Source organism: Canis lupus, chromosome 30 (genome assembly GCF_048164855.1).
Source record: "Canis lupus baileyi chromosome 30, mCanLup2.hap1, whole genome shotgun sequence".
In the NCBI taxonomy this organism is placed as follows: Eukaryota; Metazoa; Chordata; class Mammalia; order Carnivora; family Canidae; genus Canis; species Canis lupus.
This window is the reverse complement of record NC_132867.1, coordinates 7,988,785-8,009,364: the sequence shown is the minus strand read 5'-3', so window position 1 is coordinate 8,009,364 and position 20,580 is coordinate 7,988,785. Positions and strand designations below refer to the sequence as shown.

The 20,580-nt window shown below is 38.7% G+C and overlaps 1 long non-coding RNA gene and 1 pseudogene across 1 annotated transcript in view; one reads left to right on the top strand and one right to left on the bottom strand.

The window, feature by feature from the left end:
- The first annotated feature begins 1,397 nt into the window (after positions 1 to 1,397).
- Positions 1,398 to 5,614, top strand: LOC140621396 (hydroxymethylglutaryl-CoA synthase, cytoplasmic pseudogene; annotated as a pseudogene).
- A 10,875-nt stretch (positions 5,615 to 16,489) lies between these two features.
- The window catches only part of LOC140621834 (uncharacterized), a 33,590-nt gene continuing 29,499 nt past the window's right edge, over positions 16,490 to 20,580 (bottom strand). Inside the window, exons 3-4 of the long non-coding RNA XR_012021560.1 lie at positions 18,807 to 18,860; positions 16,490 to 17,550 (exon numbers count right to left, since the gene is read on the bottom strand). This is a non-coding gene — a long non-coding RNA (uncharacterized lncRNA). The remainder of the gene's footprint in view (positions 17,551 to 18,806; positions 18,861 to 20,580) is intronic.

The following is a 20,580-nucleotide window of genomic DNA, read 5'->3' as shown; positions in this document are numbered from 1 at the left end:
ATTGCTGAGACCCAACCTGAGTGTACTAAATGTAGGGAGAGCTTTGAGAATTTGCACTTCTATTAAGTTTCCAAGTGATGCTGATGCTGAGAAAACTTGGGATAAGATTGGATTCATGAGCGTTAACATCCCTTTAAACTTTTAATCTCCATTAATCCGTATTTTTCTACCTGCAAAAAACAGTTTATTAAAATCATTAACACCATTCAGGATTATTTCAATTCTTGATCTATAAATTTTTTTCTCAAAATATTTCATAATGAACAGAATATTTTAAAGTAATTATAATGACTCTTACTAAAAGAGTTCAGTTAATATTCTGTACACATTCTTGCTAATATTTTCTTCCACTTAGGCCCAGTATAATATTAAATATGCTTTATAAATAAATGCTGTGTTATCTGTAACTTTGACACAATCTTACTTTTTCTCCTTTCCTTTGAGAACAAACTCTCTAATGAACTTTGGAGTTTTACACCTACTATAGTTCAAATAACTCCTGAAGAAACAAATAGCTTTGGTTATACAACAGCCTTAAGCTACTTTGCCTTTTCAGTAAATTTGTATGTGGGAAATACTGGATCTCTATTGAAAAGCTTCTGTAGTCCTTCCTGTTTCTCATCAAGTGTATAATTTGGTCTTATCCTAACCCCTTACTTCACAACCTTGTCTAGTATCTTCTACAAGTCTTAAACATGCCCATGAGAAATAGATCTCATAGAAATAGATGCGCTGTGGCTTCCTGTCAACTTCTAGCCCATGATCTTTTCTCCCTGTAAAAATATGTGAGTCACAAAAAGAAGCTGTAACTTTATCCAGAAGGTAAACACACTAATATGCTTATTTATTTTCAGTTAAAATTAGTATCTTTTTATTTGGAACTTCCTGCCTCCAGTGGCCATCACAGATACAAGACATAGTACATAATACATCAGTATTAGGACCTATATTCTCAAGCCTATGCAACAATTATGTTTATGAACTTTGTTTCTCTATTCAATATTTATATACGATTGATACTTAAAATTCCCTCCATGAATTCTCAGGTTTTGCTTGTTAATGTTTACCTGTTTGATTTTCAGTTCTCCTGACCCCCTCTTGCAACACTTCCCAAATACATGTTTGTTCTTTTCCATGTGAATTTCCTCTCTAGTCATTTGTGAGCAGCAGCATCTGAACAGACTTCTCATCTATAACTAGTCCCCCTACCTTGCATGCTTTGCCTGGTTCCATACTTTTTCAAATTCCCTGGTGACAGTAAAGTACAGATCCATGACACCAACTATCATTGTCCTAGGATTCATAATATGATAAGTATTACTTACATTACTAAAATAAACAGTTCTTTTCAGAAAATTTCTTCTACCAATCCCTAAATATAGCCATGGGTGTCCAATATGGGCTACTCACAGTTGATGGTTTGAATTCTGAGACTTTTAAGAACATTCATTCAAAACATTACTGCAGCATATTGTGGAGGCTGAAAAAAATTAAGGCCATTCCACCTCAAGTTTAGCATTAGCACAAGTACAGCCATCTTAGGCCCCTGTGAATAAGAGCTGAACTTTACAGAAAAAACTGCAGAATGTCCTCGGCAGAGAATCCCATATCAGAAAGGCAACAGAGTTCAGAATTGCCCTCGGCAGAGAATCCTATATCAGAAAGCCCAATATTAGAATGAGAACAGAGCTCAATGCCCTTGAAAGTCCCATATAAGAATGTAAACAGAACTTGAGAAATTCCTCCACCCCTTCTGAAAATCCCCTAAACCAGCCCATAAAAAACCCAGCTATAACCCACTTCGGGGTCCAAGTCCCTGCTCCGCTGTGTCAGGTATACTTGGACCCAAGCTCGAGCTTCCAAATAAACTCTCGTGCGCTTGCATCGGTGTTGGCTCCTTGGTGGTTTCTCAGATACATAATCTTGGGCACAACACATATAAATACATATGTGCATATATACACATATAGACTATGTCTATGCATATATATGTATATGTATTTATATATAGTTTTATGGAGTATCTTTATAAGATATATGATTAAAATATATAATAATTGATAATCTCATGTAAATGTTATGATTGTGGATAGATAATTGATCAGTGAGAGGTGTGAATGCTTACATATCATTTCTCTGAAATTTCAGAGATTCATGAGCTACACTATGTAGGAGCTATGTTTCAAGAGCATTGAATACAAATAAACTATATAATATAATGATACATCTTATATAATGCTTCTTCTAAAATAGTTTTTATTTCTGAGTAAGGAGTCTCAATAGTACAACCATCCCAGGATGTCAGTAAAAAAGAAAAAAATAGTAAAAATACTTTGTTGGGGATCAAGTGAGCTTCTAGAAATATGGGAAATGTAGTAACGATAAAAGTTTCTGAGAAGTTTCCTGCCCTATATAAACTAGAAAGCAGAGATCAAGAGCTCAGTCTCTTCTTATGAATAATCATACTATGGCAGGAGAAAAGAAAAAAATAATAAAAAGAAAAGAAATCTATCAATAGAAGCACCAGGAAATCCATGTTGTTTGTAGCCATTAACTGGATTGTTGAATGGAAATGATTTTCAATATTATCAAAGTTATAATAGTTGGCAATAGTTGAACATGAACCATGCAACAAAATAATTGGTTTACAAACACTGTATTATTTTATCCTCAACAAAACCCTCTAAGGAATGTTTAGTCTTGCCCTCATTTTCTAAATTACGGAAGGATAACTCAGAGGCTAATTAAAATTTCCAAGGCTACATGTTCGGAAAGAGGTACACAGTCTTAGAATTTAGATCTTGCCACCTTAACTTCTATGCTAAGTAGCCAAATGGGATGAGTTGAACCTATTCCTGAAAATTGTAGAACATAAATTTGTTATTGTGTCACTGGACAATTCTTTCAATTTTCTGCTTAAATTAAGATGTGCATAGACAGAAAATTTTCTTCTGACAGAGTTTTCTTTTTCCTTTGATGCTATTTAACTATCACCATTTATTGGAACACAGAAGCATTTCTAAGGATATGTCAAGAAAAAAAAAAGAAATCCAACACCCAGCACCAGGATCAAACTACAACGAATGTAACAACAGACGGTACCACTTAGTTTAAAGGTCATTTGTGTGCTCGCAAAATACAAGTTTAAAAGGTTAGAATCCATGAAGCTTTAAATAGCGAATCAAAGTTTTGTTTGCATTAGCTTTATTCAGTGTGACTTCCATTCTTTCAATTCACTATAAACCTCTTCAGGAAATTTCTGCTTAGTTTTCTTTCAGAAGAAAGCCCAAAGCAAAGTACCAGAGACATATTTAAAAATTCACTTGTACTCAAAAAAAAAAAAAAAAAAAAATTGTATAGCCTAACTTAACCCATTGAAGGAAGTTTATTATAACGAATATTACTTTAAAAATATGTTGGCTATCTAGAATAAAATACTCAAAAGTTATTAACTCGTGTTATTTCTTTTAGTATAACTTTCCATGAAACACAAGGTATTTGCTAATTTTATTTTTTTTTCAAATTGATAGTACTAAAAAAAAAAAACAAATTGATAGTACTGATTTTTCCCTTATAAAGTATTATTTGTAGAACTTCATACACCTATTGACTTCAATTTCCATTTGCTTTCATTTGAAAATTATCCTATAATTAAGGTAAAATCTTCTTTAATTTCCATAATAGATTTGTATGGTTTCAGAAGGCCAAACGTATGTCAGTTGTGACACTGACAAGACCAATTTTATCTCAGTTGTCAAAATGCTGTCTATATTCAAGTCTTCATCCCAATTAAGAAGGGAGTGAGATTCTCTAAAGAAAAAAACATGAGGTACTTCCCTTTCGTGGCTCACTCCCTTTCCACGGCCACCGCCTGGGTATCTTTGGCTCTCTCACCACGCCTGGGCCACTTCCTTTGAATGCAGAAGCCTGCTGGCCAAAAGATGTGGGAATTGCTGCCCTTGAGATCTCTTTTCCTTCTCAATTTGTTGATCAAGCAGAGTTGGAAAAATATGATGGTGTAGATGCTGGAAAGTATATTATTGGCATGGGCCAAGCCAAGATGGGCTTCTGCACAGATAGAGAAGATAGCAACTCTCTTTGCCTGACTGTGGTTCAGAATCTTATGGAGAGATAGCATTTTGTATGATTGCATTGGGCATTTAGAAGTTGGAACAGAGACAATCATCGACAAATCAAAATCCGTGAAGACTAATTTGATGCAGCTCTTTGAGGAGTCTGGGAACACAGATATAGAAGGAATAGATACAACTAATGCATGCTATGGAAGCACAGCTGCTGTCTTCAATGGGGTTAATTGGATTGAGTCCAGCTCCTGGGATGGACAGTATGCCCTGGTAGTTGCGGGAGATATTGCTGTATATGCCACAGGAAATTCTAGACCTACAGGTGAAGTGAGATCTGCTGCTCTGCTAATTGGGGCAAATGCGCCTTTAATTTTTGACCAAGGACTTCGTGGGACACATATGTAACATGCCTATGACTTTTACAAGCCTGACATGCTTTCGGAATATCCTATAGTAGATGGGAAACTCTCCATACAGTGGTACTTCGGTGCACTAGACCGCTACTATTCTGTCTATCACAAAAAGATCCGAGCCCAGTGGCAGAAACAGGGAAATGATAAAGACTTTACCTTGAATGATTTTGGTTTCATGATCTTCCACTCACCCTACTGTAAGCTGGTTCAGAAGTCTCTAGCTCAGATTTTGCTGAATGACATCCTTAATGACCAGAACAGAGATAAAAATAGTATCTATAATGGCCTGGAAGCCTTTGGGGATGTTAAATTAGAAGATACTTAGTTTGATAGCGATGTGGAAAAGGCATTTATGAAGGCTAGTGCTGAACTCTAATCAGAAAACAAAGGCATCTTTGCTTGTGTCAAATCAAAATGGAAATATGTACACATCGTCTGTTTATGGCTCCCTCGCTTCTGTTCTAGCACAGTACTCACCTCAACAGCTGGCAGGAAAGAGGATTGGTGTGTTCTCTTATGGTTCTGGTTTGGCTGCCACCCTGTACTCCCTTGGAGTTATGCAAGATGCCACACCAGGGTCTGGTCTTGATAAAATAACAGCAAGTTTATGTGACCTCAAATCAAGACTTGACACAAGAACTTATGTGGAACCAGATGTCTTTGCTGAAAACATGAAGCTCAGAGAGCACACTCATCACTTGATGAACTATATTCCTCAGAGCTCAGCAGATTCCCTCTTCGAAGGGACCTGGTACCTCGTCAGAGTGGATGAGAAGCACAGGAGGACCTATGCCCAGAGCCCTCCCCCAGCGACGATACTCTGGGTGAAGGAGTAGGACTCATACATTCAAGTGCAGCCACTGAGCATATTCCAAGTCCTGCTAAGAAAGTGCCAAGACTCCCTGCCACAGCAGCAGAACCCCAAGCAGCTGTCATTAGTAACAGGGAGCATTAAGATACTTCTATGAGGTGGAAGACTTCAGTGCGGGTTGGGGTGGAGGGTCTGTATAGGAACAGTTCTGGGAATGGGATGTCTGGGGACAATTTTAAAGGATTACATGTTGTGTAACTTTTTATGTGACTGACATGAAGTATGGAAAACTATCGTATTCTTGGGGGAGTCTCTTTGCTCAATTTGCTCACATGCTTCCTATTGTGGTCCATCCAGTGCTTAATCTACAGGAATAATGTTAAAGGGCTCTGTAAACTTCATACCTCTCTGGCCATTTGTATGCATGAAGCTTAGTTTTTAAATGTGGTATCATGAATCGTGTGCTTCAGGTAAAGAAAGCCGAGGTACTAGTCTCCAATTTTAATTTTTTTAAACACGTAAGACTTTTGTACTTTGAACCAACAAGCTTACTGAAAGTACCTGTGATTTTTGAAAAAAAAAAAAGTTTCTAGTTTAGGGAATGTAGTCTTAAAATGTGGTATGCACAAACCCTGTTTAGAAATGGCAAGACAAATACATTCTTTTTCTATAATTCATAAATCCTAAAGAGGGAGAAAAGTCGGAATGGTTCTGGAAACTGGAATGTTGCTTTAAATCCAGGCCAGCAGTTGCGAGTTATTATAATGACCTCTGAACAGAGAGATGCTAGCATTGAGCAGATAGATGTCTGGTATAGACAACATGGTACACTGGGAAACTATGGACGTAGCTCTGGGTCTGCTTCGGAATCATTGATTCAAGGTGGAGATGGTAATAGAGAGGTGTATGAGGATGTTGCTGCAATCTTTCTTTGCGCCTTATTTTAAAGAATAAATAAAACATTTTTCTGGCTGTCTTTTAAAAATTTAAAACAAAATAGAAGGATGGGGCACAGGGCATTATTAGGTTACCTGTGATACTTCAGTGTTACAAATTCAACTTACAGACTGACAGCCTAAATTCAGGATGTAAGTGTTCTTTTCCTTTCTTTTCCCTTTTTCTGGTATCTATTCAATGAAAATAAATAAAAGGACAACCCAAGTTTTATATAGTATGACTAGCCAAAAAAAGTATTCCATTTAAAGGTCTGGGAGTAGGATTTATAAAGAATTTTTTCAGACTTTCACCTTAAAACAACAACAACAACATGAAATGAATAAGAAGACTGGTTAGATAGTTTTGTAGATATTTTTGGTGCTGAACTATGTATGACATGAGCCTTATAGACTGTAAAATAGAGATAGTTGGAACGAATGTACAGAACTAAATTTTTTAAACTTTATTTGCTGTTAAATTCTGTGAAGTTTCAGTTATCTAAAATAAACTTACACAAGCATGAACTGTAATGTTTCAAATTGCAAGGTAATATGTAATGTAATGTGTGTAAAATACTCTTGTCTAATATTAACTAGTGGTATTTTGATTTGTACAATTTGTTAAAATGACTTTAACATCCACTGATGTAGATTAATAATGTAAGTTCACATTTAAAGACTAATGGGAAAATGGTGCATGTAATACTTTCACAAGTATTGGGAGTTTAGTATGTTTTGAAGAGAGTAATTTAACTTTTGGGTGTCAGGAAATGGGTTTTTCTCAAAGTCCGTTGCTGGCAATGGGCAAGCCTCATAATATTGGCACAGAGCATTAACTGTACACCTTATTAACAGTGAGGTAAATAACTTTGAATAAAGTTTTAGAGAAATTAAAAACAAAAGAAAAAAACTTGAAATATTAGTGGAAATCCAGAGGATTTGCAGTTCAAGACATAGAAAACTGGCAAGAACCATTTTAATAATTGCATGGTATGTCTCCTTTTCCATTTTACCTGTTGGCAAAAAATGTGATGAAAAATGGTCTGAAACATTAATGAAGGGTTTTAAGTCTTCAGCAAAGCAGAAACAACAGAAAATAATATGATATGTACCCAAGGGAATTTAAGAGGATCAGTGGGAATTGGTTAGTTTCTTGTCATCTGCTGCACACTGGAAAAAAATTAAACCTTTATAATTTTTTATAAAGATCATCATGAACAGCTCTACAAAGATATATGTGGACGTTTCAGGACTAGGAAACAAAAACAGTCCTGGGCATTTTCTTCAGTGAGTACATTTGAGAGTAAATGCCTTTCTTTCACCTTTACTAATGTCAGATAGATGATAATTTTAGTTTCCTTGTATCCTCAGGTCTTATAGCCATTAAACAAGATTAACCCATAGGTATCCTTTTCTAAAATGTGATATAAACTAGGATTCAGTATGATGCAAAGTATCACAGACTAAGGTAAATAAATTTAGTTTAACAAGTACCTTTATCCCTTGAAATACTATGTAAAATGGGGGGGGGGGCACATTTACAGTCCTTTCAGACTTAAAATTCTAAGTTGATTGTGAATTTGATAAAACTACCCAGTATAGATTCCTATTGTTTTATTATCTGTATAACTTTCCTTGGTAAGAGTGATTCAAAAAGCAAACTCAAGGACACTATCAGAGAAGATAGTTAAATCAAAATGCATTTTAGTCATTAATCTGCCCTTGAGTTATGCCTCATTTATAAAACAATACAATAAAAAATTGTTAAAAAGTAAATTTCTAAAATTAATTTGGCCACATCTTCAGTTTTTTTCCAACCGATCTTTGAAGGAACAGGAAGTTGTAAACTAGGATTCCGAGAACACACAGCAGTCTCTTTCTCTTGCAGATTTCTCTTACAGAATTACAATAGTGCATTCTCTGCTTTCCTAAATCTTAAATTTAGCAAACTCTTTTGGTCCTGAGGAAAGCCTTTATAGTTTCTTCAACCAGATGGATTTACCTTATTGTTGAGACAGGCTAGATCTGTAAGTTATTCTTTTTGTTTGTTTGGTTTTTAACTGTGAAAAGTAGTTTGAATTTTAAAAGTAGCCATGCAAACTAATTTGAAATGTGATTTTTTATATTAAAGGTTTATAATGTCCAGGCACACGTCACTTATACATTTATAGACAAATAGAGGAGTGGCTGCTGCTAACGTCAGAGTTAGCAAAATGAAGTAGAAATCTCTGTTGTATTTTTCCACTTTATAAAACCTACACATTGTATATCTTCTCCTTTCATATGTCATTCAACTATTCATTAAATTTCAAAGGAAAACAACATCACTGAAATTATCAATGTCATTTTATGTTTCTCCGAGATCTGTTAAAGAAGAATCTAGTTAATAGTCTAGTTTAGACGACAACAACTTAAATTTGTAATATAATAAATATGTTAAAGGAGCTAAAGAAAACAGAGACAATCTCAAAATATGTAAAATTGCAAATATACAGCAAACATATGAAACATACAACTTAGTGACAGAATTGGGTCAGAATTCAGAGTTCCTTAAAATAAAAACTATCAAAGTCTACTGATGTTTTAAATAGCACCTGATATTCAGAATTAAAATAGATTTGCTTTCTTCAGGGCTTCATTGCTCACAAGGCAAAAGGGATAGCTGAATTCTGCTACTAAATGCCATCAGATTCATTACAGGACAGAAAACATGCACAAAACAAGTTAAAAAAACATACAGTAAGATTCATACTTTTACATATACTGTATGTATATATATATAAGAAATTAGCCCTTTCTCAGCCCTTCCTTTTGCCTACTGCTTTTTAGAATGAAAGGGCTCTATTCCTTATCTCTAGTCACTGCTCCCGAAGCCGTCTTTGTTGGACAGGAATTTTTTGCTCTATAACCAGTCAGTCCCCAGTTTCATATTTCCCCTTTTGGATATAACAGGTCACAGTGTCAGCAGCAGATATCTGGACAACTGAAGACATAGAATAAAACTGTTCATGATGTGAGGTAAAGGGCTATGTTGATTAGTAACAAGAATCGGTCAGGAAAGATACTAGGGCAGAGCAAACCTAAAGACTGAAGGAGTTCTTGGAGTTGTGTGTCTGGAGTACAGCGAATGAATTAGCAGGCTTGGACTGCACATGAAATGCCACAGACTAAGCAGCTTAAAGATACGAAAAAAAATTTTTTCTTACAGTTCTAGTGGCTGGAAAGCGAAAGTTGAAAGTTCCAGCAGGGTTTGGCTTCTGGTTAAGACTCTCTTTCTGGTTTGCAGATGACTGATTTGCCCTCACATTGTCTTTCCTAGGTGTGTAGGGATGGAGAAAGAGAGCATGCTTTCTGGTGTCTCTCTATAAGGACATTAATCCTCTGAGGTGCATTCCCCACATTGTGATTTTATTTAACCCGATTACTTCCTTAGAGATTCCATCACCCAATACAGCAACAGTGAAGGTTAGGGTTTCAACATATGAATTTTGGGGAGACACAAACCTTTAATACATAACAGGGAGTGAAACTTTAAGTGACATCAGCACATATTAGTGTAGTAATTTAAATCATTCCAGGTGTTTAATATAACATTTTCACACAGGACAGTGGCTCCTCTTGTAGTCCAATTATTAAAGTCTAGGATTTGAATAAAACCAAATCTCTTTGATAGTAAACAATGCTATTTCCTCCCTCCTCCCCTCCCTTTCTTCCTTACTTTTTCTTTCTCTTTCCCCTTTTTTTCATGCAGAATTAAAGTAGATCAATTTGTAATAAACATACAAAGATGGTCACCATATTCCATTATTTGATGAGACAAAAACATAATCATGACCAACTGAATAGAATTTGTCACAACTATAGGGCAAGTTGAATTATACTCTCATCAATTACTCCACTGACACATAACCTATAGAATGGCAAATATGGGCTTTTATCTCATTATTTCCTAGAGATGGAGACTAAAGCAACAGTGTAATTCTGAGTTTCAGAATGAGTCTTAGAATAATCCCTGAGAGGACTTCCTTCTTGCTTGTTGAATTAAAAAAAAAAAAAAAATAGTTCTCTCACATGATCACAAATGCAATGAGTTGGTGAGTATGCCATTCCTCTCGTTCTCCCATCATGGACTGTAATTCTAATTAAGTTTTGGTTCTTGGATTGTCTGTGAGTATTTTCTGAAAATACTTTGTCCTAGATTAAGGGAGAGTCAAACTTTAGTTGCACAATACAGATAATTTTAGAATAACGTGCTTCTTCATGGTTTGGAACTCTATTTTATTAGAATATATTACACGTTTTTCATGTTGCATACTCCTGGTATTCAATTTCTTTTGAAGATGTCTGGGCAAAGCTGTCTGTCGAGATTTAGTATTTCTCACTAAAAAAGAATGTCAGTCTACATTAAATTCTTAGCACGATGAATCAGGGTATGTCTTATGTTCTTGGGGGTTTTGGTAAACAATTATATCAACAATCCAGAGTTGATATAATTCATCTTACCCTATAGTTGTGACAAATTTTATTCAGTTAGTCATGATTATATTTTTGTCTCATCAAATAATGGAATATGGTGACCACCTTTGTATGTTTATTACAAATTGATCTACTTTAATTCTGCATGAAAAAAAGGGAAAGAGAAAGAAAAAAGAAGGAAGAAAGGGAGGGAAGGAGAGAGGAAATAAATTGTTTACTATCAAAGAGATTTGGTTGGGGCAGCCCCTGTGGCGCAGCGGTTTAGCGCCGCCTGCAGCCCAGGGCATGATCCTGGAGACCTTGGATGGAGTCCCACATCAGGCTCCCTGCATGGAGCCTGCTTCTCTCTCTGCCTCTCTCTCTCTCTCTCTCTGTCTCTATGAATAAATAAATAAAGTCTTAAAAAAAAACACAAAGAGATTTGGTTTTATTCAAAACCTAGATTTTAATAATTGGACTACAAGAGGGGCCACTGTCCTGTGTAGAAATGTTATATTAAACATCTGGAACGATTTAAACTACTATTCAGTCTTCTATATTTTTGTGGAAATTATGTAATTGTCAGCAATTTGCTGTCTCAAAACAACAACAAAAAACATTCTCTCAAAAATCCCGGATGAATTAGTGATAACTTTTTGATGAGAACTTGATCTCTCCTTAAGAACAGAGTTAGAGGGGGATCCCTGGATGGCTCAGTGGTTTAGCACCTGCCTTTGGCCCAGGGTGCAATCCTGGGGTCCCGGGATCGAGTCCCACATCGGGCTCCCAGGATGGAGCCTGCTTCTCCCTCTGCCTGTGTCTCTGCCTCTCTCTCTCTCTCTCTCTGTCTATCATGAATAAATAAATAAATCTTAAAAAAAAAATCAGAGTTAGAACTATGGACACTGGAAATCAAAGGTAAATTTGAAATATGTAAAAACTTTCACCAAACTAGAAAGAATACTCAACTTGGCTAGATACCAAACTAGGGTGCCTTGTCTGAATATCAGTTCTTTCACAAGTGATGGAAAAAAGTAAAAAATGTGTTAGGTTTTCTTTTTAATGATCGGAAGACAAAATTAAAGATAGCAGAGCCAGGTTGGAGAGTGCTCTAATGGGGAGCCCTCCGGGCGAGTTTCCCTGACTCAGAGAGGAGGCACAAGTCAGGGAAGTCAGTGGCACCCAGACAAACATCAGGGGGATCTATAAAGAGTTTTTGGCAGGGAGATGGGGGTGGGGCGGCAAGGCATCGTTATTGGGAGGTTTCTGGCCTTGGGTCGGCTATTTTGAGGTCACCAGTCTTGCCAACCCAACATTCTGATATTTTTATTTTGTTTTAATGGAGCCACGATTCAGATCTGGCTGCTTCCTGCTGATATAGGGGCGTCGTGGGGCATGTCAGAGGTGGGCAGGTGAACTTAGGGGTGTAAAAGAAGTTGGTTGACTGACTCCTGACACATTTCGCGAATTTGTTCGAACTTTGGCAAGGGTATCTCAACTACACCTGTTTCGCAGCACTCTTCGTTGAGGAACATGCAAATTCCTCCTTTTTCTGCTGTAAGGAGGTCCAAGGCACGTCGGTTCTGAAGAGCCACCTGGGCCACCAAGGTTATTTGGCCTTGTAGGGAAGCCAGAGACTCTGCTGAGGCCTGGATGGCCATTTGAAACCTCTCAGATAGGCCCCTGGTGGAATCTACAGAGTGAATTAAGGCCCCCCGTACCCAACCCTGTGGCCACCAGGGTTGAGGACAGGGAGACACCGACAACTAGTGGGAAAGATTGCCCTTTGTTGTTTTTCTAGGGGAGGGCCGGTAAGGAGGGCTCTTTCTGCCTGACTATAGATAGTTATTCGTGGAACTAGGGAGACAGGAAGACAGAGGAGGGAGGCAGAGGTATTGAGAGATTTAGATAGGGTGCCATTGCACCAAAAGAAACTGCTGTTAGGAGCGTGATGAGAGCTAAGGCCTTGACAGGATGGCCTTGCAGAGGGAAGATTAGGGGATAGAATAACAGAAAGGGAATTGGTGGTTGAGAGGGTCTGTGAATGAGGGAATGTTGCTGAGAGAGGGAGAATGTCCCAGAGGTGTGGGTGTGGGGTTGGAGCAGTTAAATACATTAGGGAAGGGAATAGCCACCAGGGGGGATTTGCCCAAGGTGGCACAGATAAAACAGTGGGACAGATTGCCCATGCCGGAAAGGCTGGCGAGAGAAGTGCCTTGTTGTATAAGTTTTACCCAGGAGAAGGGGTCCTGGTCCTGAGTTGGGTTAGTCTGTAGGTGGGTTTGGAGTAGTTCCTGTGCACGCATGTGTGAGTTTGGTTACTTAGGGTGGTTTGTATAAGTTTGTTAAAATCTTAAGAAAGTTTTAAAACACCTATATAGGATTAAAGACCTATAAAGGCAAAACAATAGAAACCTTTTTTTTTTTTTTTTTTTTTTTTTTTTTTTTTTTTTGGGCAGGCAAAGAGAAAACAATTCTTTCTATGGCAAATTTATGAAACAGTTAAGTACAAAGAATGCTCACCAAAAGATTCGAATATCCTTCAGAAGTTAAAAGCACAAAGTAATGTCCATTAATTAACACTTCAGCACTTTTTCCTTTTTGGAAAAGACCTAGATGTCCAATGAATTCAATCCCATTTATCATCCAGGCATAACTTTAAGGTTTCAGGTTACCAAAGACTTTGAAAGGTATTTTAACAATTACCTATGAAAACTTGGAAACAATTAACCATCATTTTAGCCATTTTTTTTTTTTTTAACTAACAAATTGCAAAGAGATAACAGAGTTTATATGACCTTCAGTAAACCTCAATAGAACAAAAGTTTCAGGCTTAGTAGTGATAATTTTCAAGACCTATCTTAGTTAAACCAATAAATTTAGTACCTATTTATGTCCCACCTAGAAAGTCAACCAATTTGCTCCTCAGTGTCAATTTTTACCCGAGACACTGGTGGAGGAACCTGGAGTGGGCAGCGTTAAGTAATTTGTGGTCTTCTTGCTCCTGGATGGTGAGGGGAGAAGGAACTGCTTCACTTGGGGCACCGGGGATAGCCTAGAAGCCAGCTCTGCAGGCCTTACCCAGGGCACTGCCGAAACAGGAGGAGGGGGAGGCAGAAGAGGGGAGGTGCTGCCAGAAGGCAGAGAACGATCTCCCGGTTCTAGAGCTCATCAGCTCCGACAGGGGAGCAGACGCCAAGTCTTCCCGCCAACAAGGGGGAACAGGCAGCCCACGTCGGGCCTGATAAGACAGGGAATTTTCCTAAAACAAAAGGAGTTTGGGCAGCTGCTTGAGGATATTCCTTAAAGTCTCCGTCCCCAGGTGGACCAACCCCAGCTGACTCCAATTATAGCCTTGCAGGAGGTGAGGGAGAAAGATGAACGGTGGCCTTGAGTTTGTGCAGGATATCCCGGCCGAGGAGAGGAGCTGGGCAGGAGGAATTACAAGGAAGGAATGTGAGAGGGGGGCCCATCCAGGCTGCAAGAGAGGAGTGGGGTGGTCCCTGCAATAGAGGAGGTGCCAGCAATTCCCACCCCCGCTACTGGAGACGGGAACTGGCCCCGAGTAGGAAGGCAGAACACAGTGGGTCGCCTCCGTGTCCGACAGGACTCACCCGCCGCCTGGGGCAGGACCCCGGGCTCAGCCTGGGTCGGGGGTGTCCGAGTCCGGCGCCGTCGGGCCTCGTCCACTCCGAGTAGCTGGAAGGGCTGCACTTACGGGCTCAGGGTTTCCTCCGCGTGGAGATCCGCGAGGATCCTCTGAGAGCCGAGCAATTGGGTTTCCAGAGGCGCATCATTCGACGCTGAGGGCATGGCCGCGTGGACTCCTTGGGCTGGGACATCGGTGGGCCCAGCGTCCCTCGGTTCCGCGTTTGAAGCAAGGCCCAGGCGGGCTGCAGCTCGTTCCCCCTCCGTGGCCCCGGAGCCGGCCGCAGGGCTGCCGCCACGGTGGGCTCTGGAGTTGGACCTTCCGCGGGAGTCTGCCTGCCTCCTAGGTTCAGCCGCTTCCTCTCGGCGTTAAAGACCTTGAATGAGATTCTCACCAGAGAGTGGGAGTTGGAGGACCCTCCCTGGCCTTCTTTAATGCTTTACGGGTATCGGGTATCGGGAGGACCGAGAGATAGACGGGCTGCCAGGACGGCGGCCCCGGCTGCGGAGGCAGGTGCAGGGGAGGGTGCTGGGTTAAGGGCTCAGTCGGCCTATTAAGGAAAACTGCAGGGTTTTCGCCTGGGGTTGGAAGGATTCGCCAGAGTTTGTCATAGTTGACGGCCCTGTTGGAGGCCGCCCGCATGGCAGCGATGACAATGGCCATGTGGTCCCGGCGCCAGCGGCCCCCCTGGCCAGTCTGATAATCCCGCCCGGGATCCACGGCGGGAACTGCCCGAGCCCCGACCCGCACGGCCGCGCAGGCCCAGCGGCGGCAGCAGCAGCCTGAGTTCGCTCCCTCTCCTCCGGGGTGACAGGGTGACAGGGTGACGGTGGTGGTCTGGATAACGTGCAAATCATGCTAAGTCAAGCCACAGGCCTGCGCCAAATGTTGGAATTCCTCGGTATGGTTTCCCGGGTTAGCAGAGTAAGAGCCCAGCCGCTTAACTTGGGAAAGGTCCTGGAGCAAGAATGGAGCAGGGACCCCAACAACCCCTTCAGCTCCTGCCACCTCTTGCAGGGGGCAGACCAGGTCAGGGGAGGAGGAGACCCTGCGGGATCTGGGGCACATGGAGATCAGAGGGAGGTAGGGGGTGAAGGCTGGGGGTCAGAAACGGGTAAACAGGTGTGTGGTTGGGAGGCAGGAGGAGAAGGAGGGGGCAGGGGGTTTCGGATAGGGAGGAGGGAAGCCTAGCGTCCCCTAGTAGGTGGACAGGCCAAAGTCTCAGGAGACTCCAAGGGAGGAGAAGGGGGAAAGGTTTGGGGGGCTTTTGGAGCTGAGGGAACAGGTGGAAGGGAGGGAGCGGCGCCCACACCAAAAGGACCTGGGGGGTGGAACATTGGGAGCAGAAGGAGGGGTGGGAGCGCCGATCCCAGGAAGCTTGTATATAAGGAACCTCGTGCCGTTTGCCTTGGTGCCTGAAAGATGATCAAGATCCATAAGAAGTTGGTAATCAAAAGTTTCCTCTGGAGACCATTGGGACCGATTGTCTAGGCAATATTGGGGCCAGGCCGTTGCACAGTAATGAATGAGGGGGCGCCTTTTCTGGGAAAGGGAAAGAGGTCCTGGGAAAAGGCCCAGAGTCTTGAAATTGGCCACTAGAAAACCCAACGGAGTTTCAGGGTCCAATTTGGATTGGGCAGTTCCCATGATTCCCGCCGGGTAAGCCAGAGGCTGAAAACAGGTGTCCTCATTTTCAGCTCAGGATCCTGGACAGAAATGGAGGTCACCATGAGGATGAGGACGTCTCCTGATCCCCAAGGGCTGGCGAGAGCCACCTGGAGGCTAGATAAAACGATTCTAGGTTTATCTAGAAATAGAAACTTCAGGAGAATAAAAAAAGTATATCTTTTGTCACTATTTTTAAATTAAGATTTATATATGACCCAAATAAGTTTCTGCTGTTTCTATTATTTTTATGCACTCGAACGCTGACATGCACGCATGCAAGTATGCACCCACATTGGTGCATACACAAACACACAGCCAATCTAAAGTATGAAGTGATCAGAAAACATCCACATACATTGGTTCCACTAGATACATTCATAGCACCACCACAAAAAATAGTAAAGGCTTTTTAAATAAGTCATTTTAATAAGCTACTATGCCCTTCTCATTTTGTTTCTGTATGTGTGTGTATGTGTGCATGTGTTTTAGATAACAAGAATTTTTGCAGATTTAAAAAATTTCTTGCCTCCAACTATCCATTCTCCATCTAAGATGCTGAAATGTACAATAGCATCTGTGTAGAGTTTAAAAAAAAAAGGAAAAGGAAATGTCTTAGAGATTTATTAGCCAAAATTTCTGCTCTTTGTTACATGTGTGCACACTTCCCACTGAATGTAATGAGTTATGAAAGTGCTATTGCCTTGTATTGAAGCTTCTGCTGTGCTATTTTCTGTGTTCAGCTTACCAACATCAGCAATAACAGGGTAGATACTGCCTCAGTAAGAGCTAGCAATCAGAACTTTCATTATATGTATGCTGTGCTATGAATATTATGTGTCATAGCTATCAGAGCTATTTCTAATAAACACTGAATAGAAAGTCACTTGAACATTTAAACTATTGTTTTTATTCTTTAGATCATAAACATTTAGGATAAAATAAAGTGTGCTGCACATAAACTATATCATGCCTCTGAAACAACTATTAATGCTTAAGTATTTCATTCAGCTATGGATACAATAAAACCTTGTTAAAAGTTTAAATAAAACCTTGCTCACATATGCATAGGTGTAATGAAGAAAAAAGATCCTCATCTAAAATTTTGTATATCCTTTTTTGAGTTGCCTTTCTATATCTCTTTAAATGAAAATGAACGTGCAATGCTTGCAAAAAGAAACAGAAGATAGGAAGGAAAAAAGGAGGGAGAAAGGGCAGGAAGGAGGGAAAGAAGGAGGGAGGGAAAAAAAAGAAGAAAATAGGGTATAAAAAAGAGCAAGCCTTAATTCTACCAGTTAGTTGATGTCCTATGAAATAACAATACACTTAAAGATTCAGGATGTTTGGACTTTTCCTTAAAATCACTGGTTTCATAGAAAACTAGTTTTATAGAAAATTCCCTCTCCTTCAAAGAAGGAAGCCTCCTGTCTGTCTTTGGACTCAAGCTGCAAAATCAACTCTCTCTTAGGTCTCCAGTCTGTCAATTTATCCTGCAGACTTGGGGTTTACCAGTGTCCATAATCACATAAGCCAATTCCTAAAAAAAAAAAAAAAAAAAAAAAATTTATGTACATACACACATTGTACTGATTCTGTTTCTCTAAAACTCTTGACTAATATACAAATACTTTTGCATGTTATGCCCAATAAATTCATCTGGTAAAGCCAACTCAAAAATTTAAAAAATAGGAAAATAATAATCAGATGACTAAATAAGCATTTCAAATGATACATTGAAAACTCTTCCTATGATTATTCTTCATATCATTTATTTCTTAAATAGTTTTAAATGTTTTTCTACATCAAATTGTTATATATTGCTTACTTTGTTTTATGTAACAGAACATCCATATATTTCATTACATAAGATGCACATAAAATGGTGAATATTCAGTCATAGGAATTCAGCAAAATAAATAACAAAGCTGTTTGCTTCCCAATTTTCTTTTGAATTAGAAAAATCTTAACATATACATTCACAAATTCAGGACTAATTAATAACTCTACAAAGTTTTCCATCTTTATACTTCAAACAATATAAAATCATGGTTATCTATGATAATCTGTAAAAACTAAGGCAATATTAACTATCAATGAATGGAATTATATTTATATTTAATAAATATGAAAACTTTAAAAATACTTTGCTTAGTCTCAATTACAACTTGATGGAGAGATGCATCTCTTTACTATTTAAGACATTAAAAATATTGCTATTAAGGAATAAACAAAAATAATTTTTAAAACATATTTCTTAGCACTACTATGGAAATGTAATGAGTCACAATATACATAACCAAATATGTTGAGAAAAATTTATTCTTTCAGAAAACATTCTTCAAAGAGCCTAATGAATGTACTTATCAACTCAGGGTGCTATTAGCATTAATGGTGATTAAAATAATAAAAATCATACTGTTTTTTAACAATACATCTGCCATTTTTGAGAAGCAATCATTTATAAAAGCAACTTGAACACGTATTCTTCCAGGACCAGTAGAGAGAGAGAGCAATAACTCACATATGGAATTTCTTCTCAAATTTCCATATATCTTATAAATTTTCCCTTAACAGGACGCCTGGGTGGCTTAGTGTTGAGCATTTGCCTTCGGCCCAGGGTGTGATCCTAGAGTCCCGAGATCGAGTCCCACATTGGGCTCCCTGCATGGAGCCTGCTTCTCCCTCTACCTGTGTCTCTGCCTCTCTCTCTCATTTTCTCTCTCTGTGTCTCAAATAAATAAATAAATAAATAAATAAATAAATAAATAAATACAAACACATTCTGATCATTACCATTTTCTTAGAACTCTTGAATGACATCTCTCTGCCTTCAGAACATGGTCCAACCTTTTCAACAAGGATTAGAAGAAAAAAAACAAAACAAAAAAAAACAAGGATTAGAAGGTTCTTCAGTGCCTTGGCCCAGCAAATTTATCCACGAGGATTTGAGAAAACACAAGTTTGAGAGGTTTTACTGCATCAGTACTGACCTAGCCAACACTCCGATATAGAAAACTGGCATTTCCTTATTTTATGAAAAGGGTGAAGCAAATATATTCTTAGGTTTCTCTTTCTAAACAGACTGTTGCTCCTAAACCCTTCAAGGTGTCCTCTATTGCAAATGAGGGTACACTTGTGTGTGTGTGTGTGTGTGTGTACATGGCACACACACTATCACCCCATCCTCCTCCAACTGTTTAAATTATTTTATTTCTCCTAAGGTGATATCTTTCTTTTGCTTCAGAGAATTAGCTTATGATTTGCAATGGATTAGAGTACTTCGCTGCAGCTGTCCTTGTTGCACTGTCTTATGCCTCCTCCAAACTCTAGATATTCTTACTCATCATTCATAGCTCAGTTTAGAAGTCACTCCCTTCTAACTGTGGAATAACAGGTCTCTTTCCTCTATTAATTTGGAAGCTCACTGAGAGCCCATGACATTATGCCTCAGTATCTAGAGCAGCATTTGACCTGTAGGAAGGGTGCTTAATAAAGTTAGCATCATATTAGTAAGAACTTAGAATATTTTAAAGTGAAATTATTTTCACCTTTTTTTCCAACCTATGGTTATTAATAGATTTCATGGAGGGATGTACAATAATTACACTTTTAATTTCTTGACTTGACTTATCTGTTCAATGTAACATCAAAATAGAGGATAATTGATGGATCTAAGTATTGTTCTGCCCTCACACTCATCAATCATCATTAACCCTTGATATTTTCTGAGTTAATGATAATCAGGTATCATGGCTCTTTTATTTTGGCTCACATCAGTTTCCTTTCCATTTGAAACATAAATACATAAACCTCTAACATAAAAAAAGAAAAACAGGGAAATTTGAAAGAAAAATGTCAGAAAATTTCCCTACAAAAGTGTTGTCACTGGGGAGGCACTCCTCCCCCCCAAAAAAAGTGTTGTTACTAAAATTTAGGAGAGATTTTTATTTTTTGATCACTGCAGAAATTATAAAAATATGAAACATTTAAAAATAAGCCTTTTATGACCTTACTTTATCTGTTTTTTAAAAAATATTTTTTTAAAGATTTATTTATTTATTTATTTATTTATTTATTTATTTATTTATTCATGGTAGAGAGAGAGAGAGAGAGGCAGAGACACAGGCAGAGGGAGAAGCAGGCTCCATGCCAGGAGCCCAATGTGGGACTCGATCCCGGGACTCCGGGATCGCACCCTCGGCCAAAGGCAGGAGCTAAACCACTGAACCACCCAGGGATCCCCTAAAAATATTATTGATTGAAAAATTAATCTGTATTCCACAAAAGTAATCAAAGAAGTTTTCTTCTTGACAAAAGTAGAGAACAACAGTATAATATTTAAATATTTGCTTTAGGTTCCAAAAAGTTTGTTAAAATTCTAGTTATTACAAGTGTGACAGTAATTTTCAAAAACAATCTAAGCTGTTAAAAGATTATAGGAATCCCTCCCCCAAGAAACAACCAAGTTTTGTGCTGAACAATAAAAATATATTCTTTACTATTTTAAGTAAGTAAATAAATTAAATAGAAATGAAGATAATATAGTCATTGGTTACAAGGAAATTTA